Below are 26,886 nucleotides of genomic sequence, written 5' to 3'. Positions count from 1 at the left end.
TATGGATGCAAAAAACACAAGGTGGACTGTAGGCTGAATGCTGAACTGATGCGTTTTACTGATACAAGATGGCTGAATGCTCATGCGTTGATGCACCTATTGCTGTAGGAGGAAAACGCCGAGAGAAGATGGCTGAAACTGCAATCGCTTATGCTCCTGGTGCTGAGGATGACAAGCGCTTGAATGCTCCTTTGCTGAATATGATGAATGAATGGCTGAATATGCAAGTACTCTATTTATATGGATGGACACCATGAGCCAGTCGGCTAGCTACTGAGCTGGCCGACTGCTCATGTCCACCATAAATGCCTAAATGATGTATAAAATGATGAAAATGATGGAAAAAATACCAAAAAAATCCTAGTAAATATCCTGATAAATACTAGATGATATCTGGGGTGTTTGCCATGGTCTAGATGCAATGGATGAATGATGTGCAATGTGCAGAATGCTTTCTGATGCAAATCCTAAGGTTTCTACTGACTGTATATGAATGAATGCGTCTCTTTAAGTGGGTTAAGGAACTTAGACTGAATGATTGACTTGCTATGGCTGAGAATGACCTACATAGCTCGTGCCTGACTTATCCTGGACTGAGGATTACAATGGGGTCACGGCGTACGACAAATATCATCCTGAGTGGAACTAATACTGTTACAATGTTGCACTCATGATGATGAGCCAGTTTGTCACCATGCACTACAGTGCAGATTGCATGTGACACCGAACATCAACATAAACGGACTATAACTAGTAGTTACATGCTTAGCATTGTTATAGGAAAACTCAACCATCGGACATACGCACGAAGCATATCCTCCAACACCTGATTCACTCTCTTTGTTTACCCATCAGACTGAGAATGACCAAAGGAGCTCATACTCAATGCAGTCTCTAGTCTCTAATCTCTGGAAAACTAGCTGCTAGAAATGTCCAAAAAACTTCGAGTTCCTATCACTAACTATATCAAAAGGCAGTCCATACAACCTAAAAAGCTCATCAACAAACTGTTGCGCCAATTCGATTGCCTTCACTATCACTATTGCTAGTAAAAATCGTGTCTTCCGTCAATTTGATGGTCTCTTGGAGCGTATGCACGAAGCATATCCTCCAAAACCTAATTCACCCTCGTTGTTTGCCCATCAAACCATGGATAATTAGAGAAACTCACCGTAGTCTCAAATCTCTCGAAAACTAGCCGCCAAAAATGTCCAGAACAATTCAAGTCCTTGTCACTACTATATCAGAAGGCAGTCCAAACAAATTGTTGTGCCAGATCGGTTGCCTTCACTATCACTTTCATAGGTAAAAACCATGCCATCTTCATCAATCCGTCTACCACCTGGCACCACCCAGAAAACATCATGCCCTCTCCTCATCCGTGGCAAACCTACAATGAAGTCCATGGAAATAAACTCCCATTTACCTCCTCGGATCTCTAGAGGATGTAACATAGCACTAGCCCTAAGGCGTTCAGCCTTATTCACTTGACATTAATGACACTTTACCACATAGTCCTCAACATACGCTGAAACTGGCCTTTAGTAGAAACCAAAGTGCGGTAGACTAACAGTCGCCCAAACACAGCTATAAATCAACAAAGAAGACAAACAAAAGGGAGCTAGAGTGCTCCTACACAAAAACAACGACACCTCTTGGCCCCAAAGCTTGGCACCCCTTTCGGTATTTCTTTATTCACATTCAAGGAACGACCCGACCCCCCCTCAATACTGAAGTATATTATTGGAGTATTTAAATCTATACACAATTCCAAGGGCTTGCCAACCAAATAATCCAATGCAATGCAAGTATGAAGACAGGTTACCCAAACAAAAGTGTGTCGGAGTAGTTTGTCATTGTTGGACTTATTGAATGAGTCTAAATAGACTGGCCACCAGTCTCATACACTTCCGAGACCACGCACAAACAAGCACTCTTGTACTAGAGCCTAGCTCACACCCTCGCAAAGACCGTGGCTCAAGCCTTCTTGGTACGAGTACACAAACAGGTACAAGTATGCAAACAAGTACAAGTACACAAAAAGGTACTGGTATGCCATGTCAACAGGTACTCAAACAAGTACACTTGGTGCTGGTTCACAGCACGTACATCTGGTACTGTAGATGTAGGATGATATTCAGCAGGTACTTGCATGTACAGTAGGGTTTCTTGTTGGTGCAGTAGGGTTTTCAGCATGTACTTGCAAGTACAATTAGGGTTTCAGCCTGTACTTGCAGGTGCAGTTAGGGTTCAGCCTGTACTTGCAGATACAGTTAGGGTTTCAGCAGGTACACAGTCAGGTACAGCAGGGTGTAGGCAGCTACAGCAGTTACACACTCAGGTACAGAAGGGTGTAGGCGGCTACAGCAGGTACTTGCAGGTACACAGTCAGGTACAGCAGGGGCAGGCAGCTATAGCAGGTACTTACAGGCACACTCAGGTACAGCAGTAGGGGAACACCTGTGAGAAAATCGACTTGCGGATGGAGAGGTTTGGAATGAAGTGCCAACTACCAAATGAGAGATAGGAGGAGAGAGACCAATCATGGGAGAGAAGGTGGGAAGGGGTCCAATGTCTATAGGGCATGTCACATGTCCCTTTAATGAAGGTGGGCACCTCTATAAGGTGCCCCTCATTAGAGAGTCCCATGAATGGGTTTTAATGGGTTAAGAAGGTGCCCAAGGCTTGGACAGGCCATACTTTGGTCCTTGGGCCCCGGGCACTAGCCAATGGCCGGTGCCCACCAACTTAAAAGAATGTGAACTGCTAAGCTTATAAAGTCTTAGAGAAATAAACAAAGGTTTAAATGAATACTTACCACTTGTTCACATTGCACAAACCATGTCAAATACAAGGCATTCGCACAGTTCACAAGTGGGCATCCCCTGCCCATGAACTGGACATGCCATAACAGGCAGTCACACGAAAACAAGTCACGCAAAATTAGTCAGTTTCGAAAAAGCAGTGATGCGTGCACATGCATTATGCAAAGGATATATCTCCTGTTCCTAAAACCTATAAACAGCAAGTCTTCCCAAGCTCCGAACTGGCTCAGTGGGAAGCCTAAACTGGGATCCCTCACAGTGAGTTCCACGTCTTGGCCACACTTCGGGTGACACAAGGCTTGGCCCCCCGTAGGTGACGCGAGTCCTGTCTCGGTACAGGTGACTGGAAGCTCCCTGGCCTCCCGTACCTTGGCACGAAAAAGGGGAAGACCGTTTAGGCGGCCAAATGATGGCATTGGATCCTTATGCTGACGGTTATGATGATGTGCGGCTCATGATGATAATGATGATGATAATGATGCCCTAATTAACTTAATTAATCTAGAGATGAATTTAGATGAATGCAATGCAACTATATTAATGATGCAAATGATTACAACTGAGATGTGATATGTGAACAGATCTATGATCCTAATGTTGACTTCATGTTGATGTCAACCTCAAGATCTAATAAATGAACTTGATGATGGAATGACTTTATGCTAAATAATCAACGCTGCTTATATATGAATCCCTACTGCTGGTCGGCCAAAAGTAGGATGTCGGCCAAATGCTAATTGGACAAATAATGCTTAAATCAGCATTAAATGTTGGCCGATTGGTTGAAGTTTCCTCCACGACTTGCTACTGAGTGGATAGATGTTGGCAGACTGGGATCCTATGCTGATGGTTATGATGATCTGCAACTGCTGATGATGATGCCAGCTTGTCATCGTGCAACCCGAAGGGTGTGCATGTGACATTCCCTTCTGCTAAACTTGTTGCTAAGGTGGAGACCTTGCAACACTTTGATTCTGGCAACTAATTCCAACTCCACTGACGCCACTGACCCCGTACTTCTTCTTTTGCAAGGATTGAGGCTTATGCAAGAACAACTGAGGAATACCTTAATCGAGAGTCCTAAACTGCGGAAACTTGTCTAGTGATGCCACCTAAAACTGCTTGGAAAACTCAAAACACCACTGACTGGCCTTTTGAAACTTTTCACACATCATCTCTAGAAAGCATGAAACTCCGTACCTCCTAAGGCAAATGTTGAAGCCCCTTCCTGCTAACATACGCAAGACCCATTTATCTACCGGAACATGCGCTAACTAATGGCGATGTTGAAGAGAACTTCCTATTGCCGAGCGATGCACAAAACTCCACTTTCCCCTTTGATGATGGATGTCAGACTTCCAGACAACCAAGGATGGTCTTGTCTACCTTGCGAATGCAAAGGATTGATGCATGACTGAATGAGATGCGGGTCTAAAATGACCTACACACTGATGCAAAGGATTGATGCATGATTGAATGAGATGCGGGTCTAAAATGACCTACACACTGATGCAACCCTACATGCTATGCAAATGCAAATGAAGGGTTACTAATGCAAATATAGGCTAAAGCCTATGATGATCACTTGTAAAATATTTAATACTGCATTTATCTGAGCGGAAGCAACTACTGAATGAATGGAAATCATCTGGCCAAAGCAAACGCTAGCACAGGTGAAGACGGAAGCCGACCCAATGCAGATGAAGGTTGGGTTGGAGTGGCTTACTAGAATGGCCATGCGTTCTAGCTAGTCCGGGGTAGCGAAGCACAATATTCTCATGTTCTGAAGATACTATATGCTCTGACTTGCACTAAGGTTGGTTACCTTGCATGCTCTGATACCAATGTTACATGATGCGGTTGATCGTAGTAATCACAACCTTAATTAACTTAATTAAGGTGGAGATGAATTTAGATGAATGCAATGCAACTATATTAATGATGCAAATGATTGCGACTGAGATGAGTTCTGTGAACAGATCTATGATGTTGATGCTGATGTCGACCTCAAGATCTAATGATTGAACTAGATGATGGAATGACTTTATGTTGAATAATTAGCGCTGCTTATATATGAATCCTTGGTGCTGGTCGGCCAGAAGTATGTTGCCGACTAGATGCTAATTGGACAAATAATGCTTGAATCAGTATTAAATGTTGGCCGATTGGTTGATACTCCACGACCTGCTGCTGAGTGGATGAATGCTGGTTGACTGGGATGCTTATGCTGATGGTTATGATTATGTGTTGTTGATGATGATGATGATGTCACCATGTCACCGTGCAACCTGAAGGGTGTGCATGTGACATCGACAGCCCTCTTATGCATATCCTATGAACGAGCAATGGGCTGTCCGCACTTGTGCAAAGGCAGCATAAAGATCTCTAACATGCTCATCAGCTGCAAAGATCTCATTCTTAATGCATAGAATGGGTAGCAATATCACTTTGCCATAAACAATATCAAACCGGGCCTTTCCCGTGGAGACATGTATTGTGTTGTTGTATGCGAACTCTACCAACGGTAGATACTTCTCCCAAGTTGTTTCCTGATCTGCAACAAAGCATTTGAGGAGATCCAACACAGCTAAATTTGCAGCCTCACTTTGCCCATCTATTTGGGGGTGAAAAGCCGACAAGAAGTCTAGCTTAGTGCCCATATTGTCAAACAAGCTCTCCAAAAGAGACATATAGTCCTAGGATCTCTATCTCCCACAATGGACTTAGGCATAACATTGTGTTTAAACACTTGTGTAACAAATATCTTGACCACATACTTAGGCTTAATGGTCTTTCTGACCAGCGAGAAGTGTGCCTACTTGCTAAACATGTCAACAATGGTCCAAATACCATCATTGCCTTGTTGAGTACCAGGCAAATCCATGATAAAGTCCATTGCAACTGCGAGGGAATAGGCTGAAGCAAACCTCGAACCTTTTGCCTGTCAAACTTGACCTTCTCGCATGTGATACATGCACGTACATAAGCCTCAATATCCTTGCGCATGCTTGGCCAAAAGAAATAGTGCTCAATCATGCCCGTAGTAGATATGATACCTCTATGTTCTACATAGAGAGGAGCATGGCACTCATCAATGGCCTTTTGCCTCACGTTTGATACAACACATAGACAGTTATCCTTCATGAGATACCCCTCTTTAATCACATAAGAGGCATGTGTATGTCCAACCACTAAATCAATCCATATATGCCCACAATCAACATCTATATGGTACATGATCTGAAATTAAAACATAGACAAGAAGTTTGTCATCCTCATACGCTTTGTTTGCGTCAAGAAGTATCCTAGGCTTTGTTGATCTGTCTTGACCATAAAATCAGCTCCAAGAAGGTAATTTCTCCAAATAGTTAAGGCATGAATTGCAGCCAATATCTCCTCATAGATGCCCAAAGAAAGCTTTGCATCATGCAAACAACGGCTTTCATAAGCTACAACATGTCCTCCTTGATTTAGGACACTCCCAATGCAACTTCCAGATGCATCACACTGCACATAGGAAGGTTTCTGCAAGTCTAGGATGGCTAACACGCCCACTCATAATGGCATCCTTAAGGCAAAAGAAAGCCTCCTCATCATCAACTGTCCATTTGAAGACTGCCTTCTTCTTAGTGAGCTCATGCAATGGCAAAGCAATCCATGCAAAGTGCCTAATAAAACGCCTATAATATGAGCATAAACCCAAAAAGCATCATACTTCATGTACGGAAGATACCAATTCCGAATGGCTTCAATCTTTGCATTATCCATCGTGACGCCATCTTTTGATACAATGTGTCCCAAACAGTGAATCTCAAAAAGAAAAAATTCACTCTTTTTCGCACTGAAGAAGAGCTTGTGGTTACAAAGCTCTTCAAACACAATGACCAAATGCTGGTGGTGTTCATGCTCATTCTTGGAAAATACCAAGATATCATCGAAAAACACACCTGTGAATTTTCGATGCTCACAAAAAATGTGATCCATCATTCTACTCAACGTGGCCAAAGCATTTGTGAGACCAAACGGCATAACCAGAAACTCATATAACCCAAATGACATCCTGAATGCCATTTTGTGTACATCTTGTGGTGCCACATGCACCTGGCGATACCACTCTTAAGGTAAATACCGTTGAAACATGTGGACCCATCAAGCCTATCAAGGATGTCATCTATGCGCCAGATTGGAACCCGGCTCTTGATAGTAAGCTTATTTAAAGCCCAGTAATCCATACACATAGCGAAGAAACCATCCTCCTCCTGCATGAGCAAGAGCGGTGAGCAATAACCTCAGTCCAATAGCTCCGTCACCTGTTTCATAATCTCCTCTTGTTGTGCTATGCTTACGCTATATGTGGGTTTATTTGGTGGGGAGCTACCCGGCACCAAATCAATGCGGTGATCCTCGAGTCTCTCAAAAGGTAACTCTCCTGGCAATGCATCTGCAAAACAATCTTTCTATGCATCTAAAAATTTCAACCTCTCACTCGTAAGAGTGTCTACCTGTACATCATCGTTTTTAAAATATTTTCTCGTACAAAAACTAAGTATGCAAAAAAACTCTTTTTCATTGCTTAATTAATTTTAAAATGAGATACAACTGGGATAGAGTTTCCTTCTTGGTCAACATCAATAACATGCATGCGGCCCCTATGCATAAAATTAACCCTGTTGGTTTTATACTCCTTGCGATGCTCTTTGCAATGATGCCACGCCTTTCCTAGCAATACATCACATCCCTGCAACAGTGCAACCAAGAATTTCTCATGATCAAGATACCCCTGGACGTGTATGAACAATTTTCCAAAGAAAAGGATCACTTACACTTACTTGCCCACAAAAGCGGCCTCCAACTCAATATGGAGTCCCATGTCTCCTACATCAACGTTCAACGCAAATGCCATCTCCAGCGAAATGAAGTTATTTGTGGCACAATCATCAAACATAAAGAGTGCGGGCTGATCCTTGAGCCCTCCCCAAGCTTTGTAAACCATCTTCTCTGTCTTCATTTCCTGTATTCCCTTGCACATCGGGAATGGCTTGCACATTTGCCTTTTGTTGCTTCTCATTATCCTTACTCTTACGTTTAGGACACTCACGAAACATGTGATCTTTGCTACCACATGAGAAGCATTTACCCTCCTTGGCATATTGCTCCCTTTGCTCAAGAGTGAGACTAAACTTGTGCTTTTTTTGAGAGACTTCCCTGGGCTGTATATTTTCAGCCTTCACACCACTCTTTACATCTTTCACAAAGCCCTCTCTTTGTCCTCGAAAGCATGGTCTCTATAACTTGGTTGAACACAATGCTAATCAATACAATTTAATACACTAAGATTTGATGGACACATGCTCAATACAAGAAGTAATTTGCTGAATTGACAAGAGACACACAATGAGCCGGAACGGCCGGCTCCTCCCTAAAATACAGTATATTGATCTTGGGAGAATTAAGTACATAGTGTCATGGGCATTTATGACCAAATTTCCATACCAATGCATATGAATACAGTATTGCAAACAAGTGGTTGTCGGTGTAGACTTGCAACTCACACTACCCTCTGAAGTGCCCATGTTCCCTACCATCTGCTCTCTATTGTTCCACCAAAATATGGTAGCAACAATCTGCAAGAAAGCACGTAGGACAAGAGAACACAACACAAGGTATGTGATCTTGGAATCCGGTTCCTCGCTCATGTTACTTGCTTCCATATTTAAGCATAAAAGCACCAATTGCAAGTAGAGTCGATGACAGCGGAAGTCTTCGCGATGGAAATGTTTGGAGTGCTGAAATCTTCGATTTGTCACAATTCTTCGCGACAAAAGTCTTCAAGAATCCTAGGAAAGCTTCCTCTATGGTTCAACTTAAGAAAGGAGGGCTGAAATAAGGGATTTCAGCAAAAAGACCAAAAATTACAACTAGAAAGAGAGCTGTTTTGCTGAATTTCAGTCATTGGGAGTGTGTAGGAGAGTGATTAGCACCCGGAAACACTCTTGGAAGCTTGGGAAACACCTTAGCAAGCTTGGATATGGAGTTGGGAAGAAGAAAGTGCAGAAAATACAGCCCAAAAGCCCTCATGAAGGAGGCGCCTTCTTCTAGAGAGAGAGGGAAGAGTGAGGTGGTGAGTTGTCCACTCTAAGTAGCAAGTAGGTGCTTTGTGGAGCAAGCTAGAAATGACACATGGCTGGTTACTCCCTTTGTACAAAGGGCTAAGATCTCGACGGTGGACATTGGGTTTTGTCCACCTCGGGACATCAGTGTGTGTGAACACCATGCTAGTCATAATTTATAAGTGAGTTTTGGTCACCCAAAACTTTATGAAGTGTGTACACACTCACTTATAAATTAGTGCTAATTCCTAAGGCTAGTTTATGACCAATACTTACGACCTGTCACATGCCACATAACCATGTCAGCATGCAGTTTCACATGCATGGTTCGCAGGTGAGCGTTCCCTTACCCAAAACTACACATTGGTCAAGCAAGCATGAAAACAGCATGCAATTTCAATTGCAAGCAAGCACATAAAGATGCTATGCAATGCAGCATTGGTATGGACAATCCCCATTCATGAGACCATACCAAAATAGACATGCTCCAAGCAAGTACACCAGGGAACACCAATCCACCAGGCATTTCCGAGCATGTACACAAAGACACAAGTCCCAACGGAAAGCCAAGTCCATAGTATCACATGAGTGGCATCAATCTCCAACATATACAACTGCCATGGACACCAGTCCAATGTACATACATGATGAGAGAGCACGGGTGGACCAATTGGGTGGCCAAATGGTGATAGTCTCCTTTGCAAAGACGTTGCAATTTACGCTCCAATTTGCTTGGTGGTAAGACCGGCTGCTATATAGTCTTGCAAGGTAGCATAGTGGTGAGTATCAAGACTGCACTTGTAGACTAGCTGAAGGCCAACCTTGAACTTCCTTTTCTTCTCGGACTCACTCACAAACAAGAATGGTGAGACCTCCAAGTAATCTTCCAAAACTTGTTTACATATGTCTACATGGACTCGTTGTCCTTCCGATCAATCTTATCCCACTTGCTCATGATCTTCTCCATGACATTGGGAGGCAAGTATTATGTAAAAAATCTCTCTTTAAAGTCCTCCCATGTCTAAACGAGATTGCTAGAGAGCTTTTCCGTAATCCACCAATGGAAAGCCAAGCCCTTTAGAAACATGCTCACATGGCGAATCTCTGATTTCTCACAGAACTATTAAATATTAATGGTGATTAATGTGGAAACAAACAAGTGCTAGGTGGTTGAGTAAACTAGCACTAAATGTAGGCCTTAAATAAAGCAGCTCCAATGTGTGAGAACAACCGCTAGTATGTATAAGTCTCTTGTGTGGAAACAGCCTCTTAAAAGGCATATGTAGTGGCATCATATTTGGCATATGTGGTGGCATCATATTTAGCATATACTTTAGAATATGTAATAAGGTCTCTCCTATAGAAAGGACCTACTTCTATAATGAATTTATGCTTTCCACTACATCTTGTACTTCCTCAATCCCTTTTAAGCTTCTAGCTGATTATCTTGTTGATCATCATCTCTCTCTCTCCTCCCCACTAGTGTGTGGTCGCACTCTAGGCATTAGTCAACATTTGGTACCAGAGCACAACTGCTGCAGCCACACAAGCTCCACACACAGACAGTGCCTCGGCCTCAGAGTTCGTTGCCGCCCCAGAGCCATCGTCATCGCTTCAAAGTCGTCCACCATCGGCCATAGTGGCGCCGCTTGTAACTCGCCTGAGCACAATTGAACATTTTGGCATTTAATCATAGCCATTAAACAATCCACAAAGCTGAAAATAAAAGTTGCACAACTCACAACTCACACCACATAGAGGCTGGAATGCCACCCCCCCCCCCTCTTCCCTTGGAGTATTTCATTATCCAAAGAGAAATATAACATGTACAAGCTTTGAGAGCCTTACTCTCCCCATGCGAGATGCCGAATTATCCATATATAATCAAAAACCTGTCCTTCATCCAATATGGCTATCCAACATGTCCTTCCATAGATGCACAAGCATGTATAACAGCCCACATGGCTCTTTCATACACGCATAAACTTGTATGACAGCCCATATGGCTCTTCTACGAGCACATAAACTTGTAAACCAGCCCATGTGGCTCATCCATGAACCCATAAACCTGTAAACCAGCCCATATGACTCATTCATGAGCTCATAAACCTGTATAACAGCTTGTATGTCATATCCATGAGCGGCAAAACCTGTAAACCATCCCATGTGGCTCATCCATGAGCGCATAAACTAGTATAACAACGTGTATATCGCATAAAACCATAAATTTCAGCAAAGAACTGTTTTGTTGAAAAACAGCCATCCGGGGTGTGTAGAGTAGTGAAAATCATCTTCCCCAAGCTGGATATGGCTATGGTGGGCTTAGAAATGAAGAGAAATGGAGAAAAATTCAGCCTCCAAAAACCTGCTTGAAGCTCAAACTCGCCCAAGAGATAACTCTCTCATGTGCAAATAAGCAAGAAAATGCTAATTTGCCATGTGTAGAGCTGAATTGACAAGTGTGAGGACACTTGTCTCACTTTATCCTCTTATCTGCCACATGTCCCAAATCCAAAGGCCAAAAATTCCACAATCTCTAGCTCTAAAAATATCCCAAATGATAGCTAAATTCACATCGGCGCTTTGGCAATACTCGATCTCTGTCGTATTCCGGAGGTAATGACACGAACAAAAATTCCATCGGCGATTGCCACTTTCCCTAAAATTTAGGAGATGATCTCTTTGTGTTCCACCACGTGAGAAATACCCATGTAGAAACCTATTTCATTGCTCGATCTCCCCCAAATCCTCAAGAGATCGCCATTCATACTTTCTACTTGACACTTGAGCTCCAAAACCCATTTCTGTGTCCAAGAAACCGTCTCGAGTGCATGGACCATGCTACGAAGTTCGAACACTTGGTCCTCTATACTAGATAATCCCCCATTCCCAAAGCTTATACATTCTTGATCTTTTGGGCATCCAAAGCCCTTCCACACACATGAATTCTGGAGATGCTCAATATGGTGACACCGCTAGTGCACAACCAACCACTGCCACTGATGGTTAGCCCAGCTCCTCCAGCCTTAGGAGCAACACTACTACCCAGCAAACCACCACTGGGGCAGCCAATTTCGCGAGCGCCATCTCCGCCTAGCTGCCACTTGCGCGCTTGGTTACGCCTCTGCTCAGCTAGCACCTACGCCTGTCTGTGTTGGCTCTAAGACCGTCTCCGCTCAAAGTCAGCTCTGAGGTCCTCAACTCACTATCAGCCTGTTCTCAGCTCACAACTCAACCTTGTGTGTTTGAGGGAAAGAGGGAAGAAGAGAAACAACTCACACCAGCATCTTATTCACAAAGGTACAATCATTTTTTGGGCTTTTTTTTTGTCAAATTCAAGGCCTCTATGCTGCATATTGGGGGATTCTTGTTCATAAGGGGAAGTTGGATTCTTGTTCGTAAGGGGAAGTTGGATTCTTGTTCACAAGGGGAAGTTTTGTACAGTTAACCTTTCCACTCCTCTATTGATCCTCTTCCATTGAACCCACTGCCCCCTTCTGACTTCTTTTGCCGGGACTGAGGTCGACTCTAGGAGTTGAATCCTTTGAGCCAAAGACTTCTTTATTGCGAGAACTACATAGCAAATGCTGACAGATCTGCTCGGAAAACCTGAGTTACACTGACCTATCTGTGGAATCCTTTCACACACCATCTTTGTCGTTCCTGAACCTCCTAAGGCGATGTTGAAGCAAACTTCCTTCTTCTGTGGAAGAGAACCCCTGTTGCCAGTTGAAGCCTAAAACTCCATTTACTCCTTTGATGATGGATGTCATTCTTCCCCAAAAAACTAATGGGTAAAACCAGTATGCCTTGCAGATGCAAATTGCTAGACTGACTGCTAGGATGACTACTATGCTAATGCAAGCCATGTGCAACCCTATATGCTATGCAAGAATGCAGATGGATGGATTATTGATGCATGCCTTAGGGAAAACCCCTAAGGATGGCCAACAAGATCCTGAGAACTGGATTTAATTGAGCGGAAGCGACTAACATGCTGACTGCTCTTGCCCCTTGACAATCTCCCATATCCCCTTGGCAATTAACAGACTCTTCACCATCCACAATGAGTAGTTTGGACCATCAACCCGATCTTCAGTTGTCATGAATGCACCAAACCCAGATCTTTGTGACATTCTCATAGTAGTACAAAATCTCCCAAAGCTGGAGAGAGAATTAGGAACAGGAAAGCTCCCCCTTGATGTGAGCTCTTAGGAAATATGAGAAAAAGAGAGTTACGGGAGTGTGCACACAAGGCACTGGGATATTGTTAGCATATTCAACATTCAGTCAGCACTAAGCATTCAGTTCAGTCATCTCCTACCTCCTACATAGAGGAAAGCCGGCATCCAAGGGTGGACCTCAACATTGGAGAAGGAAACAGTCATCATCATCAGCATTCGACATATCTCTCTCATTCTGAGAAGGATATTCAGCATAGATCTATTCATAGATCTCAGTTGTAACCATTGCATTCAATATAGTTGCATTGCATTGCATTGACACCATTGTCTATCTCTTAAGCAGACCATGTTCGAGTCCCGTAATGAAGCACGAGTCATGTACCTTATGCACAAGTTGGACAACTTGACCATGAACGAAGATGATTCATTGCAGATCATCTTATCGAGGTAACAGACTGAAACTCGCGGCCGGTGCCCAGGGGACTAAGGCCTTTGACACACTTGTTAATACCATCAATGCATATTAAAACACTTAAACATGGCCACAGCCTTAACACATATCCATCATCACTTTGCATAAAACATAAAAGCTGGACAAAACATCCACAAATGCTGAAAATGGAGCTTGCACACGTGACACCGCATAGAGGCCGGAATGGGCCGACCCCCCCCCCCCTTGGAGTATTTTATTACTCAAGGAGAATAATATCATGTACAAGCTTTGAGGGCCTTACTCTCCCCACGGGAGATGCCGGATTATCCATATACAAATGCCATAACACAGCCCAACACGAGGCAACCAAGCCAGAACATAGGCTGTAGAAATGCCGAGCCAACAATATAATCCATATACCTCCGTGTGGGTACTGATTCTTCCCAAAAACCACGGGTCTTCATGCAATAGAAAGGGTACAGCAAGTACAACTCTCCATTCAGCTGGTACAGCCGGTACAGCCGGTTGGTACTACAAGTACAATGGCTGGTACAGTCGGTACAGCAAGTACAAAAGCTGATACAGTAAGTACAATGGGTGGTACAACAAGTACGGAAACTGGTACAGCAGGTACAGTGGCTGGTACAGCTGGTACGGTGGCTGGTACAGCAAGTACAGCAAGTACAAAAGCTGGTACAGCCAGTACAATGGGTGGTACAACAAGTACAAAAGCTAGTACAGCTAGTACAAGGGCTGGTACAGCAAGTACAAATGCTGGTACAACAAGTACAATGGCTAGAAATCATAATAAATGATTAAATACCCTTGCCTTCAGTATTTCTTCGCGATGGAAGCCTCCAAAACAGTCCCCAACAGCCGGTATTCTTCATGGGCAGCCTTCAAGAGAGAGAGAAAGAGAGTAGCCATCATTAGGGCAAACTGTAACGGTGGTAGAGGCTACTGTGCAGCAAGAGAGCCTCCATTAATGAAGAGAGAGGGCTCCAATTTATAGATTTGGGCCTCCCATGAGCTAAAATGGCAAGAGAAGGCTACAATGACAAGTGGAGAGCCACACAATAGCTGAAGTGACAAGTGTGAGGCCACTTGTCTCACTTTGATCCACTTTCTAACAAGTGTCAGGCCACTTGTCTCACTTTGTTCCACTTTCTTGCCACGTGTCCCAATCTAAGAGATGGGTCCTTCCATAAACTTTATCTCTAAAAATATCCCAACTGGTAGACATTTTGTCATAGGCACTTTGCCAACTCTTGGTATCTCCTCAATTCCAGATGTAATGACGCGAACAGAATTTCCATCGGAGTCGGGCCAAAAATAGCAACTCTCCTAAATTTTAGGAGTGTGGTCCTTTGTATTCTAGGATAATCCCCCATTCCCAAAGCTTGTACTTTCCAAATATTTCAAAATCCTGAAGTCCACCAGACCCCTTTCAGACTGGGAAATGTCCAGGCTGGTGACACAGACCTAAAAGAACAGCTGCTGAATATGGATGAGCTAGTTGATAGCTAAAAATTGGTCACCACTGTTCTTAACTACTTGAGTCCTATCAGAGTTTCCATACTTCTCTGAATCTCTCTATGAGAGGAGGAGGCAATCCTATATCCTCTGAGGAGCTGGTTGGATTACTTCTCCATGAGAAGCATAGAAGGAAGAACACATCCAAGGGTTATGCAAGCAGAGGAGACCAAGCCTACTTCTACAAGGACAAAGGCAAAGTGCACTCATTACAGGGCGACACCAAGAAGAAGAAAGAAAAGTGCCATTTACTGCCACAAGCCAAGGCACTACATCAAAGTGTATCAGAAGAGGCTTGCAAAGCTGAAAGCTAATGAAGACTCTGCAAAGTCTGCTTCTTCTACCTCTGATGACAAGAACTAGCAACCAGAAGATAAAGTAAACCTAGTCCAAGTCTCAAGATGACTGGGCTTTCTAGCCTCGTTATCACTATGGAGAGGAATGTTAAATATTAATAGTGATTAATGTGGGAATAGACAAGTGCTAGATGGTTGAGTAAACTAGCACTGAATGTAGGCCCTAAATAAAGCGGTTCCAATGTGTGAACAACTCGTTAAGAGGTGACAGCAAGAAGAAGAAAGAAAAGTGCCACAAGCCAAGGCACTACATCGAAGAGTGTCAGAAGAGGCTTGCAAAGCTAAAAGCTAATGAAAACTCTGCAAACCCCACTTCTTCTACCTCCGACGACAAGAAGCAACAGCCAGAAGATAAAGTAAACCTAGTCCAAGATGACCGGACTTTCTAGCCACATTATCACTATGGAAAGGAATGTTAAATATTAATAGTGATTAATGTGGGAATAGACAAGTGCTAGGTGGTTGAGTAAACTAGCACTGAATGTAGGCCCTAAATAAAGATGTTCCAATGTGTGAACAACTGTAAGTATGTGTAAGTCTCTTGTGTGGGAACAACCTTTTAAAAGGCATATGTAGTGGCATCATATTTGGCATATGTGGTAGCATCATATTTGGCATATGTGGCGGCATCATATCTAGCATATGCTTTAGAATATGTAATGAGGTCTCTCCTATAAAAATTGCAAAGTGATAATGGATATGTGTTAAGGCTGTGGCCATGTTTAAGTGTTTTAATATGCATTGATGGTATCAACAAGTGTGTCAAAGGCCCTAGTCCCCCGGGCACCGCCGCGAGTTACATTGGTATCAGAGCATAGGCTTTCTTGGAAGCGGAGGCTTCCTTCTATCAATAAGGAAGAGAAAAGATCTCAAGTGGGGACCACACTTACCATCATTGCTATTAAGCATGGCTAGCCACTTCATAGCTTATGAAGCAAGAGAATGAGCAATAGACAGCTAGGATTTATGAATTCACAAAATTTTATCTTGGAAGTGTGGAGTTGGCTTTATGTGCACACGTTTAGCACTCTTTCCATATGGATATTGTGGATTATATTATCAAGCTTACAGGCAAGCTATATGGAGATATATCTCGGGATATCTTAAGGATATAGTGAGGAGAGTTTCTTTTGGCTTCATGACCAACCTGGCAAAGAAAAGCTAAGTATACTTTGAGTTTGCAAAGTTGGTGCTTTGGATATTTACTATGAAGTATTTTTGATGTTCAATAACCCTTGTATAGCAATGCAAGGAGAAAGGTGGTGTTGTTTGCCTTGAGATGGTTTCAGGGAAACATTGTTTATGGCTCCCTTTATTGGGATGGATTATATCTATGGAGATTTCTTTCGTGGACGAGATTTATATAGATATTGGGCTTCACAAGCAATTTCTATGGACGAATCTGTCTGAGTTTATCGAGAAGAAATCTTTGGATATCTCATGGATATGATGCTTTTATGGATAAAGTCCACCTCTACTCGAAGGTGTGTGGTTAGCACGGAGTATGTGGCTAAAGTTATGGTATACAGGTCTATGGATTTTTGGACTTCTTTTCTAGGGATTTGGATCTATCCTCAGGTTTATGGATTATTCTTTTTGGCTCCCTTTATTTGGGATGCATTGGACTTATGGAACTCATGGTTCACATACCCTCTGTAGTGTTCTCTTATCCTACGTGCTCTCTTGCAGATTGTTTCTACCATGTGTGGGTGGAACAATAGAGAGCAGATGGAAGGGAACATGGGCACTTCAGAGGGTAGTGTCGACACACCATACCATGTGTAGTGTTCTCTTGTCCTACGTGCTCTCTTGAAGATTGTTTCTACCATATCCGGGTGGAACAATAGAGAGCAGATGAAAGGGAACATGGGCACTTGAGAGGGTAGTGTGAGTTGGTGGGCGAAATGCCTATAAACTATGTGTAGCAAAATTGCTTATGGATAATGGAACACCAGGTTATCTATGCCTGTGAGTGATTGATTTATCTTGTTACTTAAGCCCACCTCTCATCCAAGGTGTGTGGTCAGAGTACCAACACGGAGTGCAAGTGGTAAAGTGGACATGATGCCTAGTTGGCACGCGACTTATGTCTATGCCAAGGGTCATGTGGACTGATGCCTTGTTGGCAGGAGACTTATTTTGTCTCGCCCATTTACTTGGGACATGGATTATGATATGTGGACTTATGGGACTGATTGTCTCACCCATTTATTTTGGGACATGATTTTGATATTGGTATTATGGAGACTTATTTAGTCTCACCCATTTCTTTGGGACTTGGATTCTTCGTTAGATTTTTGAGACTGTCTCGTCTCGCCCACTTGATGGGACATGATTATATCTTGAATATATGGCTTGAAGCTTAAAGTTGCGGACAACTTTTAAGAAGTTGGGGAGGATGTCACCAGCCTGGACATTTCCCAGTATGAAAGGAGTCTGGTGGACTCCAGGATGTCTAAATATTTGGAAAGTACAAGCTTTGGGAATGGGGGATTATCCTAGAATACAAAGGACCACACTCCTAAAATTTAGGAGAGTTGCTATTTTTGGCCCGACTCTGATGGAAATTCTGTTCGCGTCATTACATCTGGAATTGAGTAGATACCAAGAGTTGGCCTATGACAGAATGTCTACTAGTTGGGATATTTTTAGAGGTAAAGATTATGGAAGGACCATCTTTTAGATTGGGACATGTGGCAAGAAAGTGGACCAAAGTGAGACAAGTGGCCTGACACTTGTTAGAAAATGGATCAAAGTGAGACGAGTGGCCTCACACTTGTCACTTCAGCTATTGTGTGGCTCTCCACTTGTCATTGTAGCTTCTCTTGCCATTTTAAATGTGATTAATATGGCAAGACAGGTCATACTGAGGCTCGCTGCTTTGCTCGTCGCGATAGCTCTCATGCAACCAAAGCCAAGTATAAAGCCCAGGATGCTTCCAAAGCATCTGACAAGGACAACACCAAAGACGAGGGCAAGGACAAAGTTTCAAAGGAGGGATTTGCCAAAGTTGCATACATGTCCACTTCTTCATAGGATTCACTCCTCATGATCACAAAGATGACTTCTCCATAAGAGGTCAGTGACACACCTAAAGCCGTGGAATGGGTTGGTCTTAGTGGTGCTTCTGCCCACATGACCAATCAAGCCCATATCTTAGAGGACTACCAGACTCTCTTCTTTAGTTCGCATAGGCAACAACTCCTCGCTTCCTATCACCGCTGTTGTAATGTTTCTATGGGTTCCTCTACCACCTTACATGATGTTTTATATGTACCAAAGATTGCCAAAAAACTGTTTTCAATATACAAAACTTCTCAAAAGAGACTTGGTGTGTACTTTGATCATGAGATCATTGAAGTGATTGACAGGAAGACACTCTCGGCTGTTGCCAATGGAGTTCATGATGGGGGTCTCTACAAGATCACCGACTTTTCTTCCTAGATCCCTCACACTGACTCACATATTCATCAGCTTTTCTTCCCCTTGATGGCTTTGGCTTCTGCGGCAAATACTTCTCTGTGGCATTCTTGCTTCGGTCATGTACCCATTGATGCCTTACAGAAGTTCCATTCTCAACAGGTTGTCAGCGGACTATCTCAGCTAAGGTCTCTTTCATACATCTACTCATCCTGCATGATGGTAAAGCATCATTGAGATGCATTTCCAGAGGAGGCCACTCATCGAGCAACCCGAAGACTAGAGCTCATACATGCAGATCTTGCGAGATCCATGAAGGTTGAGTCTCTTAAAAGCTCAATATTTTCTTCTTGTGGATGATTTTACTCGCAAAGTCTGGGTATGTTTTCTGGCTTGGAGGTCAGGTGCTTTCGCCAGTTTCAGAACTTGGATCACGATGGTGGAAAATCGATCTAGGGATATAGTTTCAATTCTTCAGACTGATAATGGTGGCGCGTTTGTACCGTTTCATGACTTCCTTGCGTCGAAGGGCATTCACCGACAGACCACACTTCCTTACACTCCTCAACGAAATGGAGTTGTGGAACGGAAGAACCAGACCGTAAAAGAGATGACTCATGCTTTGTTGCATCGTGCAGGTCTCCCTCCTGCTTTCTGGGGTGAAGTTGTGGCTACCTCAGTTTATCTCATTAACCGCTCTCTCACAAAAGCGGTTCAGGGGATGACACCGAAGGAAACTTTTACAGGACACAAGCCTTTTGTATCTCACCTACGTGTTTTCAATTGAGTTACTTATGTGCATGTCCCAGATCAAAAGCAAACCACACTCGCATCGAAGTCAAAGAGGATGATCTTCACAAGCTACAGTCTGAAATCCAATCATTTCATGTGATGCTCATTTTGATGAGCACTTGTTTGGCATCAACTCCTCTCCACCTGATGCATCTTCTGACTTTCTGGATGATCCATTCCCGACCGATGTTAGTGATCTTATATCTCTTCCATGTCCAGCTCCTCTTCCTCCTACTACTGCTGTAACACCAATGCCAGCTGCTACTTTACAGCCACCAGTTCTTGTTGCACCAGCTTCTCCAGCTCCCAATCCTGCTTTGACTCTAGGATTACCCCCACCAGTGCTTACTTCATCACCTCTCCCAACAGCATCGGATGTGTCCTCTACTACAGCTGGATCTTTGTCACCATTTGGCCACCCAATTGGTCCACCCGTGCTTTCTCATCATGTATGTACATTGGACTGGTGTCCATGGCAATTGTATATACCGGGGATTGATGCCACTCATGTGAGACTGTGGAACTGGCTTTCCATTGGGACTTGTGCCTTTGTGTATATGCCCGAAAATGCCTGGTGGATTGGTGTTTCATTGCGTTTGGTACCTCGTGTACTTGCCTAGACACGTCTATTTAGGTATAGTCTCATGAACGGGGATTGTCCATACCAATGTTGCATTGCACAGCATCTTTTTGTGCTTGCTTGCAATTGAAATTGCATGTTTTTTTCATGCTTGCTTGACCAATGTGTAGTTCCGGGTAACCGTGACCAATGTGTAGTTCCAAGAGTATTTCTAGGTGCTAAACACTCTCCTACACACTCCCAATGACTGAAATTCAGCAAAACAACTCGTATTTTCACCAAACCACTTCTAAGAGCTACTTTGGAGGTGTTACTTTAGAGTGCTGGTATTGGACCGCCCCTCTGGCGCTAAAGAGGAGGTGTTGGAATATATATCATCTCCAAAGGGTCTACATATACCTTTCATGCTTTTACTGGTCATTTTTATGAGGCCCTGCATTAGCATATTTGGCAGACATTATTTAGGATATTTCCAAAATTTTATGAGTCTTTTTTAGGCTATTTAGGCATATTTATGCTCCACGACTGATGTCGGTCTGCTACAGTTGGCCGACCAACTCATATGCGGGATATATAAGGGAGCATGCTCTTCTCCTCATTTTTCATCTCATTCTTGCATATCTGCTGGAGTCATTAGCTGTTGCAACAATCTCTTATGCTTGTAAGCACCTACGGGCTTCCCTCGTGCTCATTTTAAGCAATAATCAACTGTTCTCAGCCTTCCTTCTACAGTTTGCCTACAACCTGTGTTTGCTCCTTCTTTTAGGCCAACGTGTGGATCCAAGTGTTCTAGGTCCCAGTTCCGTGCTTTCCGATGTACCAGATTTTTGCCCAAAAATCCTAGTGCTGTACATGTTCCATGATCAGGAGATTTGTCCATTGTGACCATCCACGTGTTGTGGAACTTGGTGGAAAACTCATCGAAGGAATGCAGGGCTGGTTTCGCATGCACGAGGGGATTTTTGAAAGGAAGGCAAGCCATTGGGAATCCATCAATTTCATTCTCGACGTCTCCTCCTTGGACATGTATGCCTTCCTCAAGAGGAGCGACTACATATATATATACCTTCATAAGGTCAGAAAAATCTGAACTTACGAATTGAGAGATTTGAGAAAGAAATAATAGTGAAGAAGGACAAAGACAAAAACAAAGCATTTGAAAGATCAAAAATAAATAAACTAACAAACCTAGCTACTAAGAAGAGGAAATCAAAAGATAATATCAAACGAAGACTTTTAATTAAGACATTAACCAAACAAAAAACAAACAAACAAACAAACAAACAAAAAAACAAAAAAAAAACAAAAAACTGTAAACTCTAGACCTAAAGCACTAAGAGCCAAAACCAAACATTAAGCTAAACTTTAAAAAAGACTTCGACTCAAAAGTGAAACCATTAACTCCGATGTCTTGTCCGAACATGAAGTGTAGGTTCATCAACTCTATCATGCATAGCGTGGACGACATCCCTACTCACGTCATCAGTGCCCAAGAGTAGGTGCAGATTTGTATAAGGTTAGTCCAAAAGAACATGCTTTATAAAACCAGCGAACTGAGTTTCTATCACTCTCCGGAGGTGATAGAAACTCCATCACCACCACCAAGCCTTAGTGGAAGCTCTGTGCAACACCTTCCATAAGCACTAAGAGGATCTCAAACGCTCTTTTTCCGTCACTCCTACCTCCCACACTTGCTAGGCGTCGACTGGAGCCTACAATCCTACGTCTCTTCTTCTCAAGACCAGGCAGTGCGCGAGTTCTTGTACCACGTTTGTTTTAGAACGTCTCTTGAGTGCAGTGAAAGAAGATCAGATGGGGGTCATGTGCAACATGGAGGAGTTGTAGGACCTAGTCTCGCACTTAAGAGACGCCTCCAAATCCATCGAAAGAGCAGTCGATCGCCATTGACATTCCAACTTCAAATCGGTGCCTGAACCTTACTTGCATTTGCTGATCACAAACAGTTTGCTAGCCGACTATTTGGCCTGGTCGTACAACCCCTATAATTGCTAAAACCTCTTGGCTACCTGCTGAACACTTCAAGCTTTTCAAATTATGGTCTCTTGGCTGATGGCCCACTGCTAAAACAGGACAGACAACATCTTCATCTTTCAACGAGACTCCTTCCACCAAGAGTACCCAGTCCAGGCGTTGGTAAAAGCAAACCAGCATCGTGTGTTGACGACCCAAAAAACCTATATCGTGACTGTTCACTCCAGTGAAGCGCAGGAGAACTACAAAGGGAACTCTTCTCCGACCGTCTTGTTTGGTATCTATATTCATTCCCAATGCATTTATGGCAAATATGGCATAAAAGCCCATCGAACATTCTACAAACAAAATACTCCAATAATGTACTTGGTATTGAGGAAGGGGGGGTCGGCCCGCGATGTTGGCCCCAGTGTGGTGTTACCGAACACTTGCTCTTTTCCAATTTCGTCTGTCTTGTGCTGTCTTAAAAAATCTTAAGTGTTTAAGTGTTGCTAAATCACGATACAGTGCCCAATACACGTTTACATCTTGTGGGGTGGGGTGCATCACAAGAACTAGTCAATCTAAAACCTTCTATATCCGCTCAAGATCAATACTCATCTCATCTCGAGAAATCCGATGTTCTAGATATATGAGCTCTCTTTTGAAGAACTCACACTTCCTATACTTGGCATACAACTTCTCCCGTCTCAAAATCCTCAAGACGATCTCAAGATGTTTGGCGTGCTCCTCAAGAGTATGACTGTATATTAAGATATCATCTAGAAACACAACCATAAATTTCCATCTAATGGAAAGTGGCAGGAGCATTTGTGAGCCCAAAAGATGACACGAGAAATTTATAGTTGACACACATTCTCGAACTTCTGTCCTTGTGCTTCAAAAGTACCAATGCCCCCCAAGGAGATTTACTCTTACGAATCTATCCCATCCTAAGATATTAGGACAACTGTCACGCAATCTTATTCTCTTCCAACAAGCTCATCCTATAAGGCGCAATGCTCAAAAGCTGAGTCGGAACTAAATCGATATTATGATCAATCGACCGACTGGGCAAAAGACCATGAGGTGACTTAACTGGGAAAACATTTACAAATTCTACCCAAAGCCTGTCTCCCACACATCAAGACTAACTAAATTAAACTCACAATTAGCTTCACATGACATGGTATCTAGAACACACCGGAACACCTCATAATTAGGTGTTCAACTGAGTTTATAAGTGTAGAGAATGGGACATCAAAATCACCCTGTAGACGAAACTAGACACCGTCCCTGACAAAAGATAACTTATGACCCCTCAAGGCTCAAGCCATTCCATGCAATGAAGAAAGTTGCTCGGAGTCTCCGATTCTCAAGTTGGCTTCATGGGATGATCCTTTTGAAGTGATTACCGATGCCAACAATTTAGCCATAGGAGCTGTCCTCCAATGAGAAGGACGCTTGCTTTTATAAGCACCAAGGCCTGAGGGTGTTCACACCACTAAAAGAACACTTGACTAGACTCCAGACTAACTCTGAAATACCCACCAAACCCCCTTTCGGAGTGATGGTGGAGTTGCATGCATAACCTTCAATAGTTCTGTACGCCTACACAAGCAAAGACCAGACATGGACCCCGTTTCAAACTCAAAGGCCAGTAAGCATAGCTCAGAGGCTAGTGAGCATGGCTAAAAAGGCTCAGAGGCTCAACAAGCATGGCTCAGAGACTTAACAACCATGGTCTTTGTGAAAGACTCAAAGCTCAAGTCCTATGCAGGAGACAAAGATGGCCAACATTGGCATATCAAAACAACCCCCCTCGCTTGCAGCAGGGGCAAAAAGGGAATGATGGAGAGCATCCTTTTATAGAAACAAGGTGTTACAAAATCCAAAAGGATCCAAAATATATAACTCAAATTTTGGGAGACCATCCGAGCAGAAAACCCAAGACTCAACGTAAATAAAAACTAAATACTAAGGAAGACCCCCCCCCCTATGCCGATGAAGATCCTTTTTTGACGTCATTTCCAAGCTATCGACGCTTGGGCCATCATTTTAACAAGCCACAGTACCTGCAATTGGATGTGTTCGATGAAGATGTTAATGTCGATGCCGAACACATATGCTCTGAGATAGGCATCAATGCTAAACTCCATGGAAGACCAGCATACGATGTAGACCATGTGGTGGTCCCAATAACAAAGACCAAACAACTTTCTTGGCCTTTGTGAATGCCATGGTTGAGTAGCAAACTTTCTATCAACTCATGGCAGAGTCGAACATAGCATCTAATGCATAGAGTATATCCTCTTCTATGACCACATAGCTGAGAGATTTCAGCAAATATTGTGTGAAGCACCTCTTTGTGCTAATTGTGTGTCCCCCTTTAAGAAGGAAAACCTAGAAAAACTTTTGATCCATTGAACTGCTCACCACAGAATTACCTGAGTCAATTACCTGAGTCAACGCACAGTTGATGATGATTTGTGTTGCACTCCCTTTTGACTCTTATGTGTTTATTACAATCATAAGGCTTAAAGTTAACTCTCTCTCTCTCTCTCTCTCTCTCTCTCTCTCTCTCTCTCTCTCTCTCTCTCTCTCTCTCTCTCTCTCTCTCTCTCTCGCACAAATACTTCTATCAACCCATGCATGCATGCATGATCCATCTTTGGGAGCTGAATATCTTTTCGCTAACACAAATGTGCTGGGACACTGAAAGTGTGCTCATTCTTAGGCACTAAAATGTCGTTTTACAAAGATCCATATTTAGAGAGCCTTGACAACAAATGGTACTTTTGTGGCAGCATATTTGATAGTAGCTAGTAGATACCAAGACACTTACATATATATCTTTATAAGATTCGCATACATCCAACCTTACAAATTAAGGGGAAAAAAGGCAATTATTTCAGCAAACACACATGGGCAAGGAAAACAATGATGATAGTTGCCATATGATAGTTATGGAGAGTCTAACGATGAGTACAAAGGGTATGTAGAATGTCCACAAAAGCACAGAAAGCATAGAAAGCTATTATTTAAGTGATTATAACCCACTTGCATAGATACAAGTACTACTCTCAAGTGCAAAGATGCTTAAGCAACAAAGAACAAAAGGAAGATGTATCATAAACTACACCCAATCAGCCACACATCATTACAACTATATAACAAGAAACAGACTCATAAAAATGCCTACCTGGTAACCACAGCGACAGGGTTTGAGCTGCCTGTCTGTAGAATCCATTTCTTCCATGCACAACGGGCAGCAATTTTCCCAATCCTCACTCATTTCTTCCATGACTCTAAGCTGTGGTCCTGAAAAGATGAAATAAGAACCATGGGCTTCAGGAGTAATCAACATGAGCATATAGAAGCTTGTGAAACTAGCCAAATGCAAATCTCAAAAGAAATAGTTCACTTTAAACAATTTGATCACAGTACAAGTGCCGACAAATGTAGAGCTTTAAGTCTTTTTAGGTCAACCAAAAAGGAATGCATATTGTACCTTAAAGATCTATAAGTTCTTTGAGGAAGAAACAGACGCTTAATCAAACACAGGCAAACTGCCGCTTTAAATTAAAGGCAGCCCGAAAAAAAGAAAGTATCCATAAATCTCAAGCTAGAGACTTTTCTAACGCTATTCAGCATTAAAGGCGTTCAATAAAGCAAAGCGCACAAGCTGCAAAATGATCGGAGATCAACTGGCAGGTCCACACCGGCCGGTTGCATATTCCTTCGAGATAGCGGCCGCAGGATCGATCGGAAAGCAATGGCAGGAGAGCGATACAAATCAGGGGACAACTCTCTCTGTTTGTAAAGGGCCGAAGTTACCTGGAGGGGGGCGACTCCGATGCCTGCTTGCTGGATTGCTGCTGACGGTCCAGTTTGTGATGTTGCCCGTCCAGTCCGTGATGTTGCAGGTTTCGATTTGCTGCTGCCGCCTCTGTGGCGGAGCCCTCACCTCCAGATACTTCGCTGCAGGCCGACCGCGAGAATCCACAAGGAGAGAGTTGGAGAGGCTGCGAGGGCCAACGCAGGGGAGGGCGAATACGAAAGAGCAGCAGTAGCACACGGGATCGCGAAGCGCAAAAATGAGAAGAAAGGATAAGAGAGAAGGTGCCCGGCTATGGCGGAAATCTGCAAACTTTTGCTTCGAGAACCAAAATCGGCCTCCTAAAAACCCAACTACTAAAGGTACTGCACCAACAAAAGTGATAAATAACCATAGCGATGCTTAAAATCTATTAATTATAATGAATCTATATAATTATACATGTCCATATACAATTCGTGGTACATTTTCACACTTACTGCCCAAGTGGTTGTACCATGCAGCCCAAGTGGTTGCACCGTGCTCGAGAGGGTTCTGTGCTCTGCTTCTTTGCCTACCCACTCCCTCTTGTGGCTACATATGAAGAAAGAGAGCTATATCTGTGTGCGCGCACCTGCACTGAGAGAGAGAGAGAGAGAGAGAGAGGAGCTCTGTGCATACTCCTCACACCCACCAATCATGATGCAAGCCACCAAGTATGCCCCACCATATGAGAGACGGAGAGAGAGAGAGAGAGAGAGAGAGAGAGAGAGAGAAGAGGGGGGGATGTTTCTTTTAATGAACAGGAGTTAGAGATGGAGACATTATCCTTCTACGAGAGAGAGAAAGAGAGAGAGAGAGAGAG

At 43.2% G+C, this 26,886-nt stretch overlaps 1 pseudogene across 1 annotated transcript in view; it reads right to left on the bottom strand.

Moving 5' to 3' along the window:
* LOC147611194 (uncharacterized) overlaps nt 1–26,444 on the bottom strand; it is a 77,510-nt pseudogene extending 51,066 nt beyond the window's left edge. Inside the window, exons 1-2 of the transcript XR_015263977.1 lie at nt 26,042–26,444; nt 25,407–25,525 (exon numbers count right to left, since the gene is read on the bottom strand). The product of XR_015263977.1 is annotated as an uncharacterized LOC147611194 (transcript). The remainder of the gene's footprint in view (nt 1–25,406; nt 25,526–26,041) is intronic.
* Between the last annotated feature and the right edge of the window lie 442 nt (nt 26,445–26,886).

Source organism: Cibotium barometz, chromosome 48 (assembly GCF_041138505.1).
Source record: "Cibotium barometz isolate CiBa-2024 chromosome 48, ASM4113850v1, whole genome shotgun sequence".
NCBI lineage: Eukaryota > Viridiplantae > Streptophyta > Polypodiopsida > Cyatheales > Cibotiaceae > Cibotium > Cibotium barometz.
Note: the sequence above shows the minus strand (reverse complement) of the source record. Positions and strands in the feature narration are given on the sequence as shown.